At 39.9% G+C, this 22686-nt stretch overlaps 1 protein-coding gene across 5 annotated transcripts in view; it reads right to left on the bottom strand.

The window, feature by feature from the left end:
* GLI3 (GLI family zinc finger 3) overlaps window positions 1–22686 on the bottom strand; it is a 445483-nt gene that overhangs the window by 318833 nt on the left and 103964 nt on the right. For 2 of the 5 annotated variants that reach the window (XM_073003751.2, XM_078377473.1), the window contains exon 1: window positions 4464–6322. The exons of the other annotated variants lie outside the window; for them this stretch is intronic. The gene's annotated coding sequence lies outside the window, so the exon portion shown is untranslated. Of the gene's footprint in view, window positions 1–4463; window positions 6323–22686 lie in introns of those variants that run through there. 5 annotated transcript variants of the gene reach the window in all.

Genomic DNA, 22686 nt, shown 5'->3' with positions numbered 1-22686 from the left:
CTATACTGTGTTGTAGGCAGAGAAGTTAAATAGCCTGAGTCAACATTTCAAAATGTTCTGCACTCTATCAGCAGGCACGCATACACAAAGCAGAAAGAAAAGGTTCCTCTAAACCAACATGTACACAGACTTACTTCGCATTCTAAATCTCTACCACTGCTCACTGAATTTTTACACATTCAAATGAAGTCTCCTCTATTTGGTGCTAGGGAGGCAACAGAGAGAAAAATAGCTCTGGAAGGACTGTCCAAATTTGGAAGATGTATACATTTCACTGGAACTACATAAAGGCAAGTATCAAGAGTATAAATAAATTAGGAACTTTGCACACACATGTACAAAATACTAGCATAATGTTTTACGTGGTTGTGTATTAAATCTGTATTTCTGTCAGAACTGTATGTTGACCTTATTTCTCTTTTTAAAAAATACATGTCATTCCTCACACTTGTTTTCTAATTTAGAAAAAGTAACAAAGTTATTGTACATTTTTCACTCATCCAAGGAAATTCATGCTACAACACTTACAGAGTTACAAAAAATATTAAACTTAAGGGAGGCAATTTTTCTGCTAATTTGCATACGAACACAAAGTTTTGAAAGTTTTTTTCTGGGGTGCACTAATGGTATCATAATCATATATCTAAAGGATCAGCTGACGTAGCTGGGCTTTCTCCTATATCTTTTTCGAACAAGTCAATTGCAATTCAATACAATCGTTTCTCAACTAGCTTATACCTAAAGCTTACTGTGAAACTTTCCATAGGGAGCCAGACTTTCTAGATATAAAGATTATGTTCTTCAGGCAGAAATCAGGAAATTTAACAGCTCCAATCTCCTAAAGATGTCATCAGCCTTGCCACCGGAAAAATGGCTATGTAGGGCTGGTGAGGCCTCTCAGCTGAAGCCCAATTAGGGAGTGGGATACCAGAGGCATGCAAATATATAACAAGAGAAGCTTGTGAAAAAAAGCATTATTTCCTAGACATAACCAGCATGCTGACTCTTAGTTGAATTGCAATGGAGTTCAGCTTCTTTTCCTCTGAATATACACCTGGGAGTTGGCCATCATTCCAATACTTCTCTAATACTGTATATTTCCCTGACCTATGAAAATATCTGCTGCAAAAAGTGTATTTTAAACTCTCTTGTTGATTTTATCCAGAGACTTTTGTCTTCAATCCCATGATTCATTTTTAAATTACAGTTTTTGTAAATGCACTTAAGAAGTTTTATAACTATGCACCAAAACAGTAAAGATTACAGAACACAGACTAACAACAACAAATAAAGTGAATGCAACAAAGATTACAGAGTACAAATTATCAACCATAATGTTTTGGGAGTTTTGATTAAACAAAATTAAAAGATTCAAAGTATCTATAGATCAAATGTTGAGCAGAAAAAATGTAACTTTTATCTCCTTTAAAACTCTTGATTGTTGGGAAGGACTTTTAACTATCTGTGCATTTTTATAACAAACTCATAATTCTGTAAAAGAAAAACCACTCAAAAATTCAGTTCTAAAGTAATCTTTCATATGTGCTATCTAGTAGTAGCAGTTGTTTCTGTCGTAAAATCAGGAGGTTTTTTTTATGGACTTCGTTTTGCTTGTCATTAAAAGTTATGATATAAAGCCATTACAATGACTTTAAATTTGCTCATGCTTGAGTAACAGGGCCAACAAAGAGGACTCAGGGCAAGGATGCTGAACCTTTGGCATGCCAGATGTTTTGGATGACAGCTCCCAGAATCCACAGCTTATATTGCCAATGATACTATGGTAGCTGTAGTCCAAAAATCTGATATGTCACAAGTTTCACCAACACATGTGAATCAGGATATATTACTGCAATATATCTTCAAATGTCTGCAGCCTCAGTTGTATGGAAACATAAATTCAAGCTTCTTAATTCAATTAGTTCTGAAGACTGAAAAGGCATTACAAAGTACAATAATTTTCCTCTCAAGTAGTTCCCTGAATTCATAGATTTGTACTTCTTTTCTTTCATACAAAGATGGTTACATCGTCTTGACTTAACATTCTCTCTCTCTCTCTCTCTCTCTCTCTCTCTCTCTCTCTGTGTGTGTGTGTGTGTGTGTGTTATGTACCATCAAGTAACATATTCTAATATATTACAATTATATCACTGCTGTGAGTGGAGCAATTTTAGAAAATATCTAAAACTCTTTACACCAAAAACAAATCAGTTGACACTAATTTATGCTTTCTTCCAATTTAGAACCTTTTAATTATGTTCTTTTGTAGTCCATAAACTTTTACTGATAGCATGCCATACTTGCTTGTTATCTTTTGTATACTTCTGGACACTTCAATAAATCTATCTTAGACTGGAATACTGTATTAAGAGCAACAGTCAGTGTGTTTAATCTACAGTATAAGTGTTAGAAAGGATGAGGTTTTGAAGATGCTAGATATGATTAACTCCAAAGTTATTTGTTTAATAATGTAACTTGACAAGTCATAATTTGACACTGATTCCATTCAGTCTACAAGGCTGTAACCCCTTTACACTAACTCCTGCAGTAAACCCCTGCAGTGGACCTATTTTTCCAAATAATTTGTTCAAGAATGCTTTGAAAGTTTACAGCTACATCAGATACACTCACTACCACAAAATGCATGACAGCAACAAGTGTCTGACCGGGTTCACCGTTTTTTGCTCTGTCTCACAAAACATACATAATGTTCAACTGGCAGATTTCTATTTTTAAAGATGAGCCCTCTGTGTGAGTCTTGAAAACTACAACATTAGAACGAAAAGTAAGGCAGATTTTGTTTTTGAAGATATGGATGAAACAGAAAGGCAGGAAGGGGCCTCTGCTATTAACATAAGTTTATTTCATGAACGTAACACCACTTACTGGTGAAGAACTGACAGTTGAGAGCAAAATCCTTTCTCTTCCCCTCCCCTCCTTTTGTATATTTTGGCATTTTTGTATCAATGAGAAATTCCAACGAACAAACCATTTGCAAAGAGTTTACTTCACTGCACAGTTCCGTCTCAAAGAGGGCAGATGAAAAACATGACACTACACACACTTCAGAATACAAATAGCCAAGTGGTCTGAAATCACAGTCTCTATATACTGAAAGGAAAAAATGTTTTTGTGCAAGAATTCCACCAGCTCTTATACCCACAGTAAAACCACTTCAGTAAGCCAAAAGGTGAAAGCTGTCTACTCTTGTTCTGTTTCAGTTGAATTGTTCAATAAAATTTAAGTCAGTGCATGCAAGCTGTGCCAGGCCAAATTATTGACAGAAACAGACAGTCCACCATAGCAACAAGTGGAGGTCTAGAGCAAAAATGTAAGCAAACAAGCCACTTCTCCAGAAGCATATGGCAACCAAGACTTGAAGTCGCAAGTGTGAAAACTGTTACAGCTTGCCCATGTTTAAGATGTTCCCTACTCAAAAATAAAAAATCTACACACACACCCCAAGGAAGGAGGAGAAGGAGGAGGAAGCTGAATGCCCAAGGGTCAAATTAGAAACAATTAGAACTGTTTTCCACTCATTAACCACTAGATCCTTTATTAGTTCACATCATTCTTAGCTTTTTTAAAGCAGGCTAAGAGGAAAGCACATACAGAAGTACACATATATATTAAATTTCATCAATTCACATACCCTCTCTTTTTCCTTGCACATATTAAGACAGAGTTTAATTCTGGAAGCCAGTTTTATAATATATATTCTTATACATTATATTTTACATAGAAGAAAAACATTTTTGGGCACTGGCAAACTAGGTGGAGAGAATAGAGCCTCTGAGCATGCAAAGAGTTCCTACGTACAAGACAAGGCTTCCATGTCAACAATTACTTCAGGCAACTCTTAAAACTAGTACCTGCCATATCTTTCTAAATTAGCCATTACTATGAGTAACATTCTTCAAGGCTAAACATGTAAGTACACGTTTATAGAACCTGAGTCTTAAGGTTCTTTTAAGTAATACTATAGGAAATGAATGTGAATTACACACATTCGTTATCTTTATTAGTAGACTACATTTCAGGCAACTTTCACTAGCAGAGATTTTGATAATTAGGACAGTCTGCCTGTCCAACCACACTTTCAAGTTATTAATTTATCCCACTCACAAGGGAACAGAGATACATGCACACAGCTGCAATGTTCCTGTGCTAAACTTTGTTTCTTCAGAAAACTTTCCTTTCCTTCTCAGAGTCCTGAAGAACTCAAATTTAGAGAGGAAAAGCTTCCTGATTTTGAAAAGCAATTGAATTAACAAAAGTTTGTTAAGTGTTCATTTGTGAGAGGAGTGTCTTCAAATGCCAAGCTCACATCCTGTGAAAACCCCATCAAACTAAACCTTAAGAGTGCATAGCTGTACCTTAATAAAGTTATTGTCTTTCAACTAACGAGGGTATGTTACTTGTGTTTATTTTTAAAAACAACAACAACAACACATGGTACTTACAACTCAATCGAAAGGATCTTGACTTGCTCTCTGGAACCTCTTGTCTTGACTGAAATTTTCTAGCTATTGGAGTACAGGCATTCCTCTCTTACACTCTCTCACTTTCTCTCTCTTGTTCTCCCGCCTTGCCTGTCTTTCTCTTTCTTTGACTCCCTCCCTCCCTCCCTCCCTCCCAATCTCTCTCTCTCTCTCTCTCTCTCTCAGAGGCAGCGCTTCTCCCATTAGAGGAATTAAAATTGGTTGGTGCCATGCTAAATTTAACAAGCTCATTAGTATTCTTCCTGTGTGCTTGGTAGTGAACTCTCCCCATTCAAGCCGCTCTCTCAAGCTGAGGGGTCAGGCGGCTAATCATTAAATCAAACTAATGTCACCCTATCACAATCGGGCCTAAGAAAAGGAGGGTTTATTATTTCAGTTTATGCTAAATAAACGGTTTTACAAACGGTCTTCGAGCAAGGTCAACAGCATCTTCAATTACAAGGCAAACTTAACAAGAGTTGCTATAAACCAAAGTGCTCCATATTGACTTAAGCGCAAGCTCTGCTCTGCGAATTGCCACTGGCAGGCTTGTACTGGAATGCATATTGTAAATTTCTCCTTCTTCTCCTTCTTTTAAAGCAAAGGGTAATCTTTTCTTTTGCCAGAATTGGTGACTTGCGTAGAGACTGCTCATTCACCTCTCCCCAACCAGCTAGCTGCTCAGCTCAATTCACCCCACACAAAGGCTGAAGACCAGACCTCAATGGACCGAGTGAAACATGTTCAAAACTAGGCTCTCTATTGTGACTGAATTTCTTAACATCTTTTCAAAAAGCGGAGAATGCCTTGAGGCTAAAGGAAGAAACAGGCTAATGGTGAATTGGGAATACTGAGCAAATTTCAGAGCCCTTTCCTCCTAGCTTTTGAGGTTGAAAGCAAGCTCTATCCTTTCAAGTTTCAAAGTCCTTTTTCCTCCCGCAGTGTCACAGAAGGATTTGAAAAGAAGGTAATTGTGCTCACAGTCTCCCTGATCAGAGCTTACGTCCTATTTCTGGTATTTCGAAATACTTCTCGCAATAATGGTGCATATAGCTCAATCCCTTAACCGGCCTGCACTCAGCAATTGCTCATTAAATGAACAATTGCTGGTATAAAATGCCTTTTATGTTCAAGGTCTGGATATAAGATAAGCATTCTAGTACTCTAAATTTGGTTTACTAAGGAAACTCACCATCATTAAATTACCAAAAATGAAGGCAGAATAGCACTCCTTCCCAGCAAAGCAGCACTTATAGCCGATGCCCTCCCCTTGCATTTAATGTCAAAGTGGTTAATAGCATAGCTAACTAATAAAGAAGAGATTTCCTAGGTATAAGAAGGGGTCTACATTTTGAAGACCAAGTACGTACTTCACTTTTGAATGATGTAACAGAGCCTTGGCTACATTCACTGTAAGTCTGGCTTTTCATGCACCCTGATTACACATTTTTGGCCATATTAATGGTTCACTTAACCCAAACTAACTCTGCCATTTTCCTCCTGCTAGCAACAAAATATACTTGTAGACTCTCTCAACAAACTCTACAGTGACTTGTTTCCCTGCCATCTACACATTTATTTGGAAGTAAGATCAACTGAAATCAATGAAACTTACTTTCCAAGAAAACATGCACAGGGTCCAACTGAATGTTTTGTTTACTATAACGAAGCTTTCTAAGAAGCTTCTTTGTTCCTGCCTCAAGAATGTTTACCTTGTAAGAAGTTGTTTTTGAAATAAGCACTTTCAGAACATTAGAACACAGGAAAGCATGTACAAACCATGATTCCTAGCCCATTGTGAGCACATCCATCAAAATAATCACAATGGGCAATAGAGCAAACGTTGAACTTTCATTATATGAAGTGCTTGAGCATTGTACAAACATTTAACGCTAATCTATGCTATCTGACCTAACAATATTAAAATGTATAGACATATATTCTTTGTGATGGATTTTTCAAATTATCAACAATATATGGAGAGAGAGAGAGAGAGAGACTATACCCTTTGGATTGCATATGCACAATGCCTTTACTATCTTTTATATGCACACTTTGATCATTTTGGGGGCTGTAGTCTGCTTTTCTTTCTCGGAACCTTTTTTAAATGTTTATAGTTATGAAAGAAAGAGATGTACACTGAGAAAAGATGGGGAAAATTTAGGCAGTGGACCTAACCTTCATTCTATATGTTTTTAAAATGATAAATTATGGCTCACATTCTAACTGAAATGTTGTAAGAATTAAGTTGCAAACACAATGATACAGAATCCTGAACTCACTGAAGTGGACTGGAACATAGTCACTGATGCTAATAATCATCAAAGTGCAAGTTAATCTCGAGCAGAAGGCCCGAAATAGAACTGAAATATTTTAGAATATAATATAGCCCCTGGTGATTAATAGTTATATGTGCTGAACACATTACGTTTCTAGTTTTTATTATTCTTTTATTTCACAACTGTACAAACATATAAAAAGGATGTCTTTAACTGGAACTTCCCTTTGTATCACATCAGTAACATCTCAATTTCTATCTTCAAATCCCTCTTTTTTTGGCGGGGGGAACCTAACCTTTTCTGGGATTTTTTCCCCCTATAAGCTCCTTTTCTCACAAGATTATCCAGTCCTTTAGGAGTTTTATTGCAATTAGAAATGTGTCTTTAGCCTCTTTCTTTTCTTCTGTGGTTTTCGTCTATCAAAGCATAGAGTATTAGCCTTACTCTTGATTAAGTCTGATTTCAAATGTATTGTCTGCACAATGCTAATAACATTGCAGGGTATTTGAAATAAATATAATAATTCATAGCAATATGATTCTCAAAACAGTTAGTCGGGGGGTTACATGCATATAATGTTAGGTTGTCTGCACTATGAGGAACTTTCAGGTAAAAGCTATTTCAAACCTGTAGTTAATAATGGGCCACACATACTTATTTCCAGGCTTCCTGGCCTTAACAAGTCTAAAATATATGTACAATGGTATTTTCCAATTTGCAAACCACACCAATATTATGGTAAACCCACAGTAACAGAAGAAACCAGTAGTTCCAACACCTCTTACATGCCTACTTGTTGTTGTTTAGCTGTTATGTATAGTCTGCAATATATGCCAACAACGGTTGAGTTTCCTACTATATCCTACATACACAAAGTTACTGCCTTCTCACAAGTTTCAGTTCCAACAGCTTGCTACCATACATGTCACATGTGATATGGCTCACAATGAAAAGACTGTATGCTCTTATTATTTCTATTTAACTTTTTTCTACATGTCCGCATATCCACACATTCACAGGTCAAATTATCTCCAAAGTTGGTGGTGTATTCTTCCAGCACAATCAAGCCCAAATACAAAGTCAATGTTGGGGATTAGCAAGATTAGTCAAGGTCCCATGGGGTCCCATTCCCAAGTTTGTAATCCTTGTGGACAATTTTCCCCAGCAAGCACTGGCCCCTCTGCATATAAGCCACTTCTCCCATCTGAGGTAGCAACTGGCTCCCATCTGCAGCTAGCAATTCTCCATATTCATTTAACCCAAATGAAATGCTTGACTCAATATCAGCAGTGGGTTTGTCACTGCATCATAAGGTAACTTCATATGGTGAAACACCACAGATGGGATATAAGTACTATCCCTATGGAAAACAATCACTGCTGCTGACACAGCCAGCCATCTCATGCACCACAGGCAATTTGGATAACTGTGGCAGAGGTTATACAGGAAACTATGTCAGTACTTGGCTCCATCTGGAGCAATCACCTGCCTGTTCATGTTACCTCAGATGCAATGTCAGATCAACAATTTACCCCATTTGGAGTAATATAACATAGAGGATGGCTGCCACAAATCAGACTAAGTGCCCATTCAGCTCCCAACAGATTGGTCAAGCAGAGATCACTGACAAATACTGTCATTGGGCTGAAAGGATGGATTTTGGTTGAGGTAACGAATTATATGTGGGGCAGAAGCTCAGTGGGGATGGTGAGTGTTGCTGGAATTTAGCAGTGGTGGGGAGCCCACCTAAGAAGACTGCAGCTCACTGAAGAGAGCCAACATATTTTGGAAGTCATTAAGGGAAGCAAAATTAGAGATACAAGCCACCTCAAAATGAATAAGATCTACACAGAAGCACACATCCCATGTGCTCTTATAAAAGCCAAAGACTCAGGTGCCAAAAGATTTTAAGCCGTATATACATACCAAGGCATAACCCAATGAGGCTACATGACAGAAGAACTGTACCTTAAGCCAATTATCGGGCTGCAAAACTAAACATTCAGATTTGTTAACAAATCAGTCAAATTTACTACTCACTTTGCCTAGGCTAAAGATGCACCATGTGGAAAGTCCTAATATGATTTTCTATATGTCATATTGGGTGAGGAAGTATCTTCAGTGACAGGGAGTTTCCCATTGTAGTAACAAAAAAAAATTCCATCTCCTATACAGAAATGTAAGAGCTATTTTCTAACTCCTACAGATGCACAAAGACTGCACCTCACTCACAATGTAGCTGCAAGAATTACCCTGTCCAACTCTTCTTATTTTGTCCATCACAAAATCTAAAAAGAAGCAAATCTGTTCTTATCCAGTCCAGGGCAGTTGTGTAATAGAAAATGGTGTCCCCTTCTGCACACTGAGGGTAGTCACCTGGGGTATGGTTTTTTTTTCATTGTACAATAGGCACTGTACTAGGTATAGAAATATGTATCTTTACATTAGGGTTTCTTTCTCCCCTAACGTACAAGCATCTAATGTATAGTGTCCGATTAAATCTCTGGTACTCTGGGCTCATGCAGCACTAAAGCAAAGGAATAGTAGATCGTATTCCAAAGGACAACCAAAGCATGATTGAAAATAGTTTTAAAACTGCTGGTATGTTCCACTTCTAAGCTCTTTTTTTTTTTCTGGAGAAAATGAGAATATGACAACCATCAGGGCGTTCCACCTCAATGCTAGAAGGGTCCTTTAAAGAAGAATTCTCCATCCAGTGTGCATTACATGCACTTGCACTCCAGCACTAACAATATTAAAGGAAGGTGGCAAAAATGTAAAGATATCTGAGATTTTTTTTGGGGGGGGAGAATCTCTTGGCTAGACAGTGCTAAAAGGTTCATATCCCCTTTTGCCCCCAATCAGCTGTGAGATTTCTATATAAAGCTTCCAGGTGCTTTAGCAAGGCAAATGATGTTCAAAAACTAGTATCCAAATTTACAAGACAGAATTTAGTATTAGAAATTCCTCTTATTTGAACTAAACAGTAAGTTCTCTTTACAGCCAAGTGAAGGCTGAAGAAACAGCTTCACTGGAAGGAAATGATCATTGTCTCAATTTTTTTAATATTGTTTTCCACAAAGTAATAAGAGAGCTAAGATCCTGATTAAGAATCTAAATGAGTTATGAAGTTCCTCCTATTACCCAGTTGTTAGACTGTTAGTCACTGCTTATTTTGAGTGAGCTAATTAAGTCACATCAAAGGAGCTACAATAAATTCCCAGAAGAGTTAAAAACGATAGTTCTCATCCATCTAAATACTGTGTTTATGCCTATCTGTGGGTAACAGGCTCACTTTGCATTCATAAAATGCATGGCAGATTTCTCTGGTGTAATCCTGTTGTGACATCTATAAAATATAGCGTTGATGTCAGCCCTCAAAGTACCAAAGAGGATCACCTAGTATTCCCACTCACCCCCAAAAAACATGATGAACAATACCAGAAGTACCTGCTGAATAGGGGTGTTAATATCAGTACACTTTACTATATTTGTCAACATGTCAAGTAGTTATTGACTTTTCCGCTTGTCAGTAGTTTCCCATACCCATTTAATTTAACCTCTCGAGACTGTGTGCTTAAGTGTGGCCAATTAATAATAATGTTGCATATGAACTATCAGATGGGTACACCTGTATGCACATCTGCAACATATGGTGAAGAACTTAAAAAATAAAACAATTTAACAATCTGAAATGTCCCGATTCTATTGAGAAAAACCTAGAGTTATGCATTCATAGAATACAGTACTCTCTTGCTAAAGTGCCATGGGAAAATAAATTCCTTTAAGACAAAACTACTTGACTGCTCTCATGCCACCTCCCTTGACCCTTGCCCGGCCTGGCTAATCAAAGCAGCCAGGCCTACAACAACCAAATGGGCCACAGCAATAATTAATGGGTATTTGCAGGACAGCAAGGTTCCCCTTGCCCTCAAGGAGACACTCATTAGGCCCATAAGGAAGAAACCAAGTTTGGCGGCGGACAACATCGGCAATGTTTCTTTCCTCAGCAAAATGGTAGAGAGGGTGGTGGCTGACCAGCTCCAAGTTCTTTTGGATGAACACAGTGCCCTGGATCTGTTCCAGTCAGGCTTCAGGCCACACCACGGTACGGAAACGCAATTGGTCGCCCTCTATGATGACCTACTGAGGGAGGCCGACAGGGGCAAAATGTCTTTGTTGGTCCTCCTCAATATCTCAGCTACCGTTGATACCGTCGACCACAGTATCCTCCTGGGAAGGCTCTCTGAGCTGGGCATCGGTAGTCAGGAGCTTGCCTGGCTCCGATCCTTCTTGGAGGACTTTCCTCAGAGAGTACAGCTTGGGGAATCTGTTTCAGCCCCGTAGAGTCTCAATTGTGGGGTTCCGCAGGGCTCAATTATCTCCCCAATGCTGTTTAATATCTACATGAGGCTGCTGGGTGGGGTCATCAGGGGGTGTGGGGCTTCTCACCATCAGTACGCTGATGACACCCAGCTCTACATCTCCTTTTCTTCAACCACAGTGGATCTACCCGAATCACTCGTTCTAGCCAGGAAGAGCAGCTGAGGGGCCTAACGCCGAGGGAGGCCCAGAGAGAAAGAACAAGAAACCCGGCCTTCTCGGCAGTGGCCCCTTGCCTTTGGAACAGTCTGCGCCCAGAGATCTGTCTGGCTCCCTCACTGGGTGCTTTTAAGAGCAAACTGAAGACCTGGCTCTTTAGGCAGGCTTTCCCTGCTGTCACCACTTGATTCCCCCCCCCCATCTTGAACTATATTACTATTGTTGTCTTTTATTTTATTATATTGTTTTTATTCAGTTTATTATTGTTTGCTGCCCAGAGTAGACTTCGGTCTAGATAGATGGGGTATAAATTTAATAAATAAATAAATAAATAAATAAATAAATAAATAAATAAATAAATAAATAAATAAATAAATAAATAAATAAATAAATAAATACTCAGCAGAGTTGCTGTGTGACAACTATGCCATTCTGAATGCAGTTGACAAACCAGCATTTGCCAAGACAAAATGAATACAGAAGGAAATCAGCAAGTGGAAGCGATGAATTCTTCCCCCATTTCTCCTTCATGAAACCCACTATTATTTTTTCAGGCAGCAAGCACTGGGTGCCTCTTCCTCATTCCTCAGGGCCACAGCTTTCCCACTGAATCAGATACTGCAGAAAGCACCAGGAACATGGATAGTAAGTATGTCTGCCACCTCATATACCTCCTTCACTGTCTACAAGCACAGGGTATGGCAGATCCAGAGTTCCAAAGAACAGAGGTTAGAAGGTATCAGGACCAGGAGAAAGCAATGGAACACAGGGTCAATGTGGAGGGATGGGGGAGCCAGAAGCAAATCATGATGGGGTTGATCTGAGCCATGACAGAAAAGAGGTTGATCAGACAATGACTGGGCAGGTGCCATGCAGAGCCAGACCCATTAACCACTTTTAAGAAGGTACTGGCTGCCATGTGGCAACTGCAAAGTGTTCACAGGTTTCCTTCACATTATCCAACTGCTCCTGCAGAAAGAATAAGAAACCTGCAGCTCCTGCAGCATCTAGTCAGCAGCTGAGATGGGGTACTATAGGGATATGGCTGGGAAAAACCCATAGTTGATAAACTTAGTTGACAAATAATAGTCTGTTGGGTAGAAGGATACATCACGTTATTGCAGGCACACTCACCCAGTGGCAGGAGTTCTGTCCAGCTATCCTACTGGAAGTTAATACAGCTGCAGAAGTACAGATCCAGGGTAGCATTGGTCCTTTTGTAATGGCCATCTGACTGGGGATGAGAGGCAGGGGATAGGTGCAGCTTGACCTTTAATAACTGGAACAGTTTCTGTCAGAAGAATGCAATGAATTGAATGCTCTGATCTGATACTGTGCCCTCTAGCAGGCTGTGAAGACAGAAAAAGTTGATTGAGAAAGAAGTGGGCAGTGTTCTTGGCTGAGGTTTTGCCAGTAAAGGAAATGAAAGGAACCATTTCAGAGAATAAATCGACTACCACCAAGATAGTGGACAGATCTTCTGATTGGGCAGAAAAGACTATTTTCCATGGGCCTGTCGGGGTTGTCAGCAGTTAGTGTAAGCCAGCTGGCTTGCCAGGTTGTTTTTCACATCCACAAATACTCTGGGCTATCAGAACTCCAAGGTAAAGGGTCTTATGGGTCAAAAGCGCCCAGCAGGCCAGCTGTCATGGCACATCTTCAAGATTTCCCCTCAGCAGGGCACCAGAGTTGATATCTATCATCTTTGGCCATATACAGTGGCCTAGGAAGTCTCTGATGGCTTGATAGAAAGCACAGTTCTCCATTTGGTATGCAAACGGCACTACTGCAGGCACTGGAAAAATACCACGCACAAAGAAAGACATAGGTTGGGCCAGTAAATCAAGAAGTTGTCTAAGTAAATGACCTAATCCAAATAATACAGCTTGGGTCCAGGCTACCATATTTCCCTATATGCATCTTCTCAGCTATTAAGGTCAGCAGAGGAGGCTCTCCTCTCAGTCCCATTGCCATCACAAGCACAGCTGACAGGAGAGAACCATCTCTGTGGCAGCTCCCAGGCTATGGAATGCTCTCCCTCAGGAGATCAGGATCGCCCCTTCCCTTTTATCCTTCCGAAAAAAGCTAAAGACCCATCTCTTCAGGCAGGCTATTAACAGTTACACCTGAATCCCCGAACCAGTTTTTAGCAGATAATTTTAATCTTTTCCATGTTTCCATGTTTTAATTTTTTAATTTTATTTTAAATCATATGTTATTTGTCTTTTAATGCTTATTCTGTTTTTAATTGTGTGAATTTTAATGCTGTGAGCCGCCTTGGGTCCCTTGTTGGGAGAAATGCAGCATCATCATCACCATCTTCATCATCATCCCTGATTTCATGAAATGCTGAAAGACAGAGGGGAAATTCATAAGCCAATAGCTCCAATCATGTACTCATAACGGCCACACCAAATCAGAAAGATTTCCACTCATTTCCAGCACACATCCAAACCAGACTATGTGCTCCTCACAGATCCAACTATGTAAGGCAGTCACCTTATGGAGTCATTCCAAGAGTTTGGGGAGAGAGGCAAGTGTCGTTCCTGGACAGAGCAGGCCCTGGCATAATAGCCAGATAAGTCATATTAGAGACACAGGTCCATAGGTTGATGTAAATCCTTTCCATCAGTGGCCAATGGAGATTGGGCAGCTCCCACCTGTACAGATTCTTCATTCAGTTCCAGGGGCGTTCAGCAGAATAGGACTTGGAGGACCAAATGGGCCAATGACACTGAGATTCTTCCCCATTTTTTGGACTGGTGGCTACTTTCCAGCTGCCTGTCAATCCCAAAGCCAACTGGATTAGATTTTGCAGGGTGTAGGATTCATCTACCCAAGCTAGTTATTCCAGTACCTCATTGACCAGCCCTTCCTGCAAATGTTCCATCACAGCAGCTTCATTCCTACAGAGGTCCTGGACTAGGAGTTGGAATAAGCGGGCATAAGCGGTGACCATTTCCCTCCCTTGGTGCTGGTGCTGTATCAAGCATTTCACTTTCTTGGCCTTCTAGGAGTCTTTTTAAGTCATCTTCATTTAGGCAAAAAAGTCATAGTGGCCACTGAGAAGAGGGATGGCTTAAAACAGACAAAGTGTGATCCTCCTCACTGCAGGACCCAAAATCAAACTGATCACAATGTCTACCTCAGTCCAGTGATTTGGAAGATCTTCCGGGCAGAACTTCATGTGTAGCTAACAGTGAGCAAGGAATGCAGAAAATCTACCTGAGGAGCAATCAAACTTCTCTGGAAAAATACCACGCACGCAGGAAAAAAAATACCACACACACTTGTGCCTACTGCAGCAGTCAGCTAGGCAAACTTGTCCAAAAAGAACTTGGTAGTCCAGCACAAACACTTTTGTGTTGCCAGATGTGGGTGGGAGAAAACCTCTTACATATAAGGCAGCCAGGGCTATGTCAGCTTGAGCCAGTTCTTATTCACAAAGCTGGAAGTACCTTTAGTTCAGTCAGACAAGATCAATTACCATCACAATAGAGGGCAGGCAGAGGTGAGGTCATTTTCAGTCCATTTGTAAGAAGTTCTGGGAATATGGACAGGTGTCATGGATAACAGGAGAGAGAGATGAACTTCCAGATTTCTCCCACAAATACTCTGCTGGCATCACAAACTGAATTTATAGCTGCCAGCCAGAGTGAATAAAAATCAATGATTTTTTAAAATCAAATTGATTTAAATCACAATTTACATTTTAAAAATCCATTTTTATTTAAATCATAATTTAAATCAAATTCACCCTGCTCTCAGCCAACTTTTCCCTGTACCCCGCTGTTTCCAATTAGCACTCAAAGAAGCTTGAGTGGCTGGGCTTTTGCTCTTATCTTCTCAACCTCAAACTTTCCCTGAGACTAACAAACCTCACATCTACTGCATTATCTTCATCCTCTAATTCTTCTTTGTCAGTTGTGCTACTTTCAGAAATATCATGGAATAACCCCCTATGTTATGGCACTGAATCCCCCTTTCACATTAGTCTCTCCCAATAAATGTCTTCCTCCTCTTCTGAAGCTGGCTCAGCAAGGAGAGACATGGCACGTCCCTTTCAGAGTCATTCATTACTAACCAGACTGATTTCCCATTTTGGAGCATGGTTAACAGAAGCTACACTAAGTACAACCTGGCAGAGTATTTGTAGTGACGAAGCTGTAAACAGGTAAAAGGTACTTTTTCCCACCCACTAGTTCTCTGCTTTTGCTCTCCCGCATTACCTTTACAAAGAGAAAATAGATGAAGGAAATCTGGAGTTCCTTCAGAACATGTAGTTGTTCCCTATCTGTTCAATTTAATGGTCACAAGATAAGGACGAAAAAACCCACCAAAAAACAAATAGGGTGCTACTGTATGGCTCCCCCATATCACAAAATTAAGAGATAATTCACACAGACTTCTGTCCTAGTTTTAATCCCTGCTAAAGCAAGCCTACTGAATCAATTGCTTATCAAGGAGTCACCCTTATGTAAATTGCATTAATTTGTGACTAATCATTAGATTTTCTTATGACATGGAAAATCTAATAGACAGTAGATCCCTTTTAGATAAAAGCGATCATACTACATGTATACGCTGCAAAGGAGAAGATCTGACACCTGTTGTTGCTGCATACATAAAGGATAATCCCCCTATTATCCAAACAGAGCTAATCACTGTATTATTCACGCATGCAATAGTTTACTGAATAAGCCCCACATCTGGAAAAACTTACTTTTCTGCAGTGAAGAAAAGCACTGAATACGTACATGTGTGTGTGTGTGTGTGTGTGTGTGTGTGTGTGTGTGTGTGTGTGTGTGTGTGTGTGTGTGTGTGTGTGTGTGTGTGTGTGTGTGTGTGTGTGTGTGTGTGTGTGTGTGTGTGTGTGTGTGTGTGTGTGTGTGTGTGTTAGTCTGGGAGAACACATTAGTGGTCATAGCTAAGAGAGGAAAAGACTCGCTATGTTTTCACCAGTTCTACATAAACGAAATGATCCCTTAAGATGTGGAAGCACTAGCTCTGTGAGAAGCACTTTTCAGGGGGTTCATCCCTGAATAACAATATCTTATGAAAATAGGCATGTAGTTTCAAGCATTCAAACATTCACTAGCATTGTGGAATTTACTATGGAAAACAACTTCCATAGTACCAACACATCATTTCAAAAGGCACCAACATAAAAGCTAAGGACATGTAAAACCTTTCAACAGGCTTAAAGAAGAAGTTTCCAGATGTGGCAAACCATATAGGCACATCATTCTTGCATAGGCTATGCCACATTACAATTAAAGGCTTATGATGAACTGACAAAGAGAACTGGAGGTTTTGGAATCAAACAAGATCCCTAGAAGGATGGCTGAATCCAGTCCCCTAGAGTGTTTTTAGACGCTCGCATGGATACTGGAGAGAGGAAAACACAATCCAGCTCCTTTATTTTATTTATAAAGTGTACTTCCCTTTCAAAAGAGTGACCCTTAAAATCCACTGAAGGTTAAAAATGTAATCTTCTGGATATAACTACCTCACTCTTGACAGATGCAAACTGCTTACAGGTTTTGTGTGGGAACTGGTTACTCTTACCAATTATTTTAATTTTCTACACTTCCATACTAATTCTATAAAGTGGTTAACCTAGGAGGTCTTAAGCAATTTTGTATTTTACTGGGAGTTTGTACTTAAACAAATGCTGCATCATTCAGGCATCATGAGAAAACTGATGCATGATATAGCCTTTCAATATGCAGACAAACACATCTAGACAACCACAAATTATATGTATGTAATATAGCCCCTAAGAATTAAACATCTACAAACTTTAACCAGACTCTCAAATATATCTTTTTTAAAAAGCATCATGGTAATTCTGGGTGAAAAGAAACCCAATGATTTTGGGGCAACAAAAGACATAATAATGAGCATTCTGACTTATTTTTAATCATACTCATGTTTTATTAATTAAAGGTAATTTTGGTTGTTCTATCAATCTTTCAGAGTATTATGAGTCACAAAAAAATTACATGCAGCGCACATCTTGGGATGAATAGGCTGACACACAGCTTGTAATTAGGGATAAAACATGTAATCTCCCAGGAAAAAGTTTTTGAAGAAGTTGAATTATAGCTTTAACTTTCAGTCTGAATATATTTCCTGTGGGGACAGCAAGACAGAATCTTAATGTTGGTTGGACAAGTATACAATATGATTCAATAATAGAGTTTCTGAAAAGGAGTTGGTTCTGTATGCAAACAATATTTTCATTTACTAAAATATAAAAGAAAAGACTTGCAAAATATAAATATATGCCACATGAAAAAAATACAGAAAAAACTGTGAAAAACAGTACAGTATTCATAGTAGGGTCAATGGAGGAATTAGAAAGGAAATAAAGAACCAAACAGAAGAAAGGTAGCTCTATTGAGCATTAACAAGGGTTTGTGTGCACGAAAATGTTGTGTGTCAACACTGAAGGATCATGTCCATGGTGCTGATTGTCTCAATATTTTTCTTTCCTTCTTTTTTCCCTTTCCTTTGGAAATATTTTAACATTGTTGAATTTTGTAGCAGAACTCTAAAGTATCTAAGTACAATTGAATTTGGATCCAACCCTAGATGTTTTGTGAAATCTGCAGCATAACAAAAATAGCAATCCTTTTACCTCTCTGGAAATGAAAAGGCATTTTCAGGTTCCATTTCCAAGGTGAAGCTCTTTATAAGATTAGAAAAATATAGGGCTCACAATGATATTCTCTCAATCTTAACTATCTGTACAATCTATATCACCTATTCTAAGAATTCTGACAGAACTTGGAAGGCCTGCCTCCATGAATGGCACAAACGGGTATACATTTTTTTTTCTCCTCAAAGCCACAGCAAACATGAGCTGGGAATACTGTAAATTCAATTTCCCACAATGCCTCTGAGGCAGCATTGCTCTTGGGCTTTATGGGAAATTAAAACAGCATGGATCAGAGGTCTGGATATCTAGTGCTCATTAGGGAATGGCTGCTGCCTGTTATCTAATAATCCACCAACACAGGCGGCCCTTTCAAATTTGGAACTGGGCCCAATATTCACATTTGCCCACATAGGAAACTGGTTTATGGAGATTCGCCATTCTAGAAGAATATTTCCACAACTCTCATGAGCCACCTGGATTTCTCTGCAAGTGATCATGAGCTTGTTTATAGTAAGGGGCTATAACCTCTTAAAAAGGTAAAGGTAAAGATTCCCCTTGACAAATGTCCAGTCTTGTCCAACTCTAGGGCACGGTGCTCATCCCTGTTTCCAAGCCATAGAGCCAGCATTTGTCCATATACAGTTTCCATGGTCACGTGGCCAGCGCGACTAGACACTGAATGCTGTTACTTTGGTGGTACCTATTTATCTACTCGTATTTTACATGCTTTCGAACTGCTAGGTTAGCAAGAGCTGGGACAAGCGGCGGGAGCTCACTCTGATGCGTAGATTCGATCTTATGACTGCTGGTCTTCTGACCTTGCAGCAGAGGCTTCTGCAATTTAACCCCCCATGTCCCACACTGTAACCTCTTACTGCCAAACAAATTGGAAGCGGAAGCTGGGGGGGGGGGGGGGAGATAGGATTGCAGCTGGAGATTGATAAACAAATAGTCAAGGAATACCTTACCACCTTGAACGAGTTCAAATCTCCAGGGCTGGATGAACTGCATTTGAGAGTACTGAAAGAACTGGCTGAAGAACTCTCAGAACAGCTATCCATTATTTCCTTGAAATCATGGGAACTGGGGGAGGTGCCAGAGGACTGGAGGAGGGCCAATGTTGTTCCTCTCTTCAAAAAGGGCAAAAAAGAGGAATCTGGGAACTACAGGGCAGTCAGCCTGATGTCAATCCCAGGCAAAATTCTGGAACAGATCATAAAGCAGTCATTATGCAAGCACCTAGAAAACAATGCAGGAATGACTAGAAGCCAACAGGTATTTGTCAAGAACAAACCCTGCCAAACTAATTTGATCTCATTTTTTGATCAGGTCACCTCCCAGATATGCCTGCCTGCCTGCCTGCCTACCTGCATTACCTGCCTTGCCTGCCTGCCTGCCTGCCCGCTTGCTTGCTTACTAGACTTCTACCAACCCATCTACACCAAAGGTCTACTCTGGGAGGCATTACAAATTTTTAAAAACAGTGAAACCAATAAACGTATACTATGAATCCAAGATGGCAAAATGTCAAAATTTAGGATAGACAGAGGGAATGCTGTAGATGTAGTATATCTTGGCTTCAGCAAAGCTTTTGACAAAGTGCCCCATGAGAACCTGATTAGCAAGGTAACTAGGTGTGGGCTGGATAAATCAAGTGTCAGATGGATACACAATTGGCTACAGAATCGTACTCAGAGGGTGATGATTAATGGTTCCTTCTCTAACTAGGAGGAGGTAACTAGTTGGATACCCCAAGGCTCAGTCCTGGGCCCAGTGCTCTTCAATATTTTTATTAATGACTTGGATGAGGGAGTGCATGGAATGCTTGTCATGCTTGCAGATGTTATCAAATTGGGCAGAATAGCTAATACCCTAGAAGACAGAAACAAAATTCAGAATGACCTTGATAGGATGGAGCACAGGGCCAAAAGCAAGAGAATGAAATTCAACAGCGATAAGTGCAAAGCACTGCACCTCAGAAAAAGAAAACAATTGCACAGTTACAAGATGGGGAATACCTGGCTCAGCAAAACTATGAGCGAGAAGGATCTTGGAATTCTCGCTGATCACAAGCTAAATATGAGCCAACAGTGTGATGTGGGTATAAAAAAAGGCAAATGCTCTTTTAAGCTGCATTAATAGAAGGTTAGTTTCTAAATCCCACGAGGTGCTAGTCCCCCTCTATTCAGCACTGGTTAGGCCTCACCTTGAGTATTGTGTCCAGTTCTGGACTCCACACTTCAAGAAGGATGCCAACAAATTGGAACAAGTTTAGAGGAGGGCGACAAGGATGATCAGAGGACTCGAAACCAAGCCTTATGAGGAAAGGCTGAAAGAATTGGGCATGTTTAGCCTCAAGAAAAGAAGACGGAGTGGTGATATGATAGCACTTTTCAAATATTTCAAAGGCTGTCATACAGAGGAGGGGCAGGATCTGTTCTCAATCATCCCAGAGTGCAGGACATGCAACAATGGGCTCAAGTTAAAGGAAGCCAGATTTCAGTTGAATATCAGAAAAAACTTCCTAACTGTTAGAGCAGTACGACAGTGGAACCAGTTATTTTGGGAGTTGATGAGTGCTCCAGCACTGGAGGCATTCAAGAAAAACTTAGATAAGCACCTGGCAGATATGCTTTGGTTGTATTCCTGCGTTGAGCAGGGGTTTGGACTTGATGGCCTCGTAGACCCCTTCCAACTTCACTTTTCTATGATTCTATGATAACCTGCTTTTTTGCTAAGATTTCAAGGGAAACAGGTATTCCAAGTATAGGCTGTGAGATTAAAAGCAAAGTCTAACACATGCCTTAATTGGCTATATTTTGCAATTCAACTATTTTCTCAGATGGCATACAACCTAGCAATGCCTATATTGTTTGGTATTTATTATGGCAATACTTTTTTACTTTGTTCATCAGTTTTGGAAAGAGTGGAACAACATAGGGCTATTTTTGAAACTATCATTAATCAAAAAAGCAGCCAAACGTTTTATTTAAAAAGCACAAATGTATTATACTTATAGGTACAGACTTAGCAATACAGAAAAACAAAATTTTAAGATTTCATGTTCATCTAAATCTTGACAAAGTATTTTCAATTTCTTTCCCCCCCCCCCTTTGGGACAAAATAATATCCTATAAAGTAGAGGGGTTACTTACCTGTAACCATGGTTCTTCGAGTGGTCCTCTGTGAATCCACACAAATGAGTTATTCTGTGCCTGTGCAGGACCTCTCAGAAGTTTCTAGAGCTTAAAGAAATGTGATTAGTAAGACCTTCCCCCATGGAGCGCATGTTCCACCTGCCTGAAGTCCCCTCAGTTCCCTAAAAGTCCACTGCTGTCAGGAAAACAGATAGACATGACAATGTGATGGACAGAGGGGAGGATAGGCGGGACATGGGGATTCACAGAGGACCACTCGAAGAACCATGGTTACAGGTAAGTAACCCCTCTTTCTTCTTCATGGTCTCTGCAAATGCACATGAATGGGCGACTAGCAAGCTCACTTACCATTTGGTGGAAAGTCACATTAAAAAGGTGGCAAGAACAGCTCTGCTGAAGCTAGCTTCATTCTTCGCTCTGACATCCAGCTATTTGTCACAAATGTTGAGGGAGTAGATCAGGTAGCTGCTCGACAGATGTTGGAGACATCTATACTACGAAGAAAAATGGTAGAGGTAGAGACAGCCCTGGTGGAATGGGCTTTAACAGTTTCTGGTGGCGTCTTTCCCACCACTTCATATGACAAGGTGATTGCCTGAACTATCCACCTTGATAAAGTTTGTGAGAAACCTGGAGACCCTTTGTGAGGACTCTAATAACAGATGAACAGACGAGAAGATTTTCTAAAAAGTTTAGTCTTATCAACATAAAAAACAAGAGAGCATCTGTGTAGCGATCATCCATGTCAATCATGTCACTCATATTCATGAGCTAATTTGCATGAACCTATGAGAGGGCTGGAGAGGAGGAGTCAGCAGCTACATGAGGCTTGCCTGGAGAAGAGGAGTCAGATAGGGAAGAGAGAGAGAGTCTGTGGTAGTTAGAGAGGATAGCAGAGTTAGGAGTTAAGAGTGTGGAACTTATAGAGAGGTAAAAGAGTTAATAGTGAAACAAGTTATTAACAATCTAATGATTAAAGTCTGTGAAGAACCTGCTTAAGCGAACTGTAATCAATAAACCTGTGTTGTTCAACTTTATACTCAGCTTGGACCTTGATTTTTCTAATTGAAAGGTACTAACAGAGATCAACTGGTGGCAGCGAGGTAAATGACGTGTTGGGATACTCACGTGAGCTCTGTGTTGGGTGAATCAAGCAGGAGCCACGTAGGTAAACATCACAGTCTGACATACAGAGTGTGGAGCATGCATCCTAGATCCTATGTTAGAGATGGAAAAAGAGAAGGAAGAACCAAAGGTTGATTGAGATGGAATTCTGATGCAACTTTAGGTAGAAAGGATATAGGGTAACATTGTGTAGGTGAAATTGGAAATATGGTGCATCAGCTCTGAGAGCTGCTAACTCGCTAGCTCGCCTGGCCAATGTGATAGCAACGAGAAACAAGGTCTTGAGGGAAAGAAGTTTGAAATTAGTGGCTAACAGTTCAAAAGGAGGACGAGCATTGAAGACCATCTGGAGAGACCATTGCAGAAGCAGTGGTCACTGAGGACAACAAATGTTTTGGAGGCCTTTAAGAAATTTCTTCAAAGTAGGGTGAGAGAAA

This window comes from Pogona vitticeps, chromosome 6 (assembly GCF_051106095.1).
Source record: "Pogona vitticeps strain Pit_001003342236 chromosome 6, PviZW2.1, whole genome shotgun sequence".
Classification (NCBI taxonomy): Eukaryota; Metazoa; Chordata; class Lepidosauria; order Squamata; family Agamidae; genus Pogona; species Pogona vitticeps.
Note: the sequence above shows the minus strand (reverse complement) of the source record. Positions and strands in the feature narration are given on the sequence as shown.